Here is a 2500-nt window from a genome sequence, read left to right on the forward strand (position 1 = left end):
CTGCGTCAACTAGAGCTGAGCAGCCGGCCGCCCGGGAGTGTGTCCCGGGGGCCCGCGCGAACACGCAAGCGTCCGCTCAATTATTCTGCAAACAGGAGGAGGCTGAGCTCCCCTGCACCATACACCTCGAAACCCTCTCAGGTCCCGGCGGCGCGCAGCGCCGTCCTAAGTACTTGGTCGGGTTCGAGAGAGGCGCAATCGCCCGGGGTTTGGCGAGTAGACGCTTTAGGTGCGACCACCCGTGCTCCCAACTGAGCTTGCCGCTGCCGACAGAGGCCCGGGAGCGTGCTGTCGTGGCATTGCCGGCGGGAGACAACACGCGCCACCTACGGTGACCGGCAGCTCCAACGCCAGCGCCACAGAAGGACAAAAGCCCCACTTGGGTGCCGAAGCGAACTCTCCCAGCACAGCGCACGCGCCAACACGTCCGCACAGCTGCGATACAAACCACCTGCGAGAACCGCAGAGGCGACCGAGCAGCAGACGGCGTCGCGGCGCCGAGCGCCGGGCGGCGGCGCATCCTCAGCGCACACAGTCCTCAATCGGACCAGCACACTGCAGATGTCCACCGCGCTTCGCACCGGGCCCGCGAGGACCTACTTTGGCCGCACGGCGCCGCGTGCAGGGTGCGCCGGCGCGCAGCTGCGCCGCCTGCCGCCTCCGTCGGCCGGCGCGCCTGCCACTGGCCGCCCCCACCAGCCGGCTGTAGCGCGTGCGCCCACGCACCGCGCGGCCAGCACGCCGGGAGGCCCCCCCTCACCGGCCGGGGACGGTCCCACCCAGCCACCGCCGCGTATCGCTTCACACCCAGATGCCATTCACGTTCGTGGGCATGGTGGGTATCGCTGGAACAACCGGTTGGTAGCTCAACCGATCGTCGCCATCACTGATTCACCTCTAGCGAGAACAACCGCACCACAACGGTTTACCAGTTGTTCATTTGCGTAACGTCACCAGCAAACGTAGGCGTCCATCGCCATTTGCAAATTCAACGATTGTTGCATGCCTGTGTCAGGTGTCACGACACACTATGTCTGCCCACATACACGCAACAACATGTGCACGCTTCGCGAACACGTGGAAGGTGGCCCCCGTACGTATGCGATGTCCATTGCGCGAACGACTGTCAACCGGCCTCTGTCGCATGTCGCAGATGTGGAACGCAGTGCACCATGCTATCACGGTGTGTGAGAAGAGACGACTACGTCTGACAACACGCGCCACTACATCAACAGACGGCTCATGCTGATCGCCATCCAGGGCATACCACACTGCAATCCAGCTCTTATAGGGAGACGACACGTAGCTGAGTGCACAACATTTGGACCGCATGGTTCGCCGTTGTTGGCGCAGTCGTTGTACGGTCACATGTACCACGATGTATCATTCAGTACATGAGGACCAATGTGCAGTACAGTGTGTGATTTGGACGTACAACATCAGCGGACAGTTGACACAGGCCGTACCACAGCGTAGGCTAAGTGCTTCGCCATGCGAATGCCAATGAACAACTGCAAATGCCAATGAACAACTGCAAAGGGCATTGAGCATGTACGTCCTGCTGCCATCCACATTACAGTGTATAGCTGCAAGGTGTTTAACATGAAGCGATACACTGGGGACCGGGCAGTGCGAGTAGCAAACTATATTGCGGGGGTTGCAGTTAGGCAACACTACACTAATTTAACGCGTCGTATGACAATTACAGAGCAGGTTAAGGCCCAACGTGTGTTGGGTTAAGGCCCAACGTGTGTTGGGTTAAGGCCCAACGTGTGTTGGGTTAAGGCCCAACGTGTGTTGGGTTAAGGCCCAACGTGTGTTGGGTTAAGGCCCAACGTGTGTTGGGTTAAGGCCCAACGTGTGTTGGGTTAAGGCCCAACGTGTGTTGGGTTAAGGCCCAACGTGTGTTGGGTTAAGGCCCAACGTGTGTTGGGTTAAGGCCCAACGTGTGTTGGGTTAAGGCCCAACGTGTGTTGGGTTAAGGCCCAACGTGTGTTGGGTTAAGGCCCAACGTGTGTTGGGTTAAGGCCCAACGTGTGTTGGGTTAAGGCCCAACGTGTGTTGGGTTAAGGCCCAACGTGTGTTGGGTTAAGGCCCAACATAGGTTGGGTTAAGGCCCAACATAGGTTGGGTTAAGGCCCAACATAGGTTGGGTTAAGGCGCAACATAGGTTGGGTTAAGGCGCAACATAGGTTGGGTTAAGGCGCAACATAGGTTGGGTTAAGGCGCAACATAGGTTGGGTTAAGGCGCAACATAGGTTGGGTTAAGGCGCAACATAGGTTGGGTTAAGGCGCAACATAGGTTAGGTTAAGGCGCAACATAGGTTAGGTTAAGGCGCAACATAGGTTAGGTTAAGGCGCAACATAGGTTAGGTTAAGGCGCAACATAGGTTAGGTTAAGGCGCAACATAGGTTAGGTTAAGGCGCAACATAGGTTAGGTTAAGGCGCAACATAGGTTAGGTAGGCGCAACATAGGTTAGGTTAAGGCGCAACATAGGT

The sequence above is a fragment of the Schistocerca serialis genome, unplaced genomic scaffold (genome assembly GCF_023864345.2).
Source record: "Schistocerca serialis cubense isolate TAMUIC-IGC-003099 unplaced genomic scaffold, iqSchSeri2.2 HiC_scaffold_1380, whole genome shotgun sequence".
NCBI classification, from domain to species: domain Eukaryota; kingdom Metazoa; phylum Arthropoda; class Insecta; order Orthoptera; family Acrididae; genus Schistocerca; species Schistocerca serialis.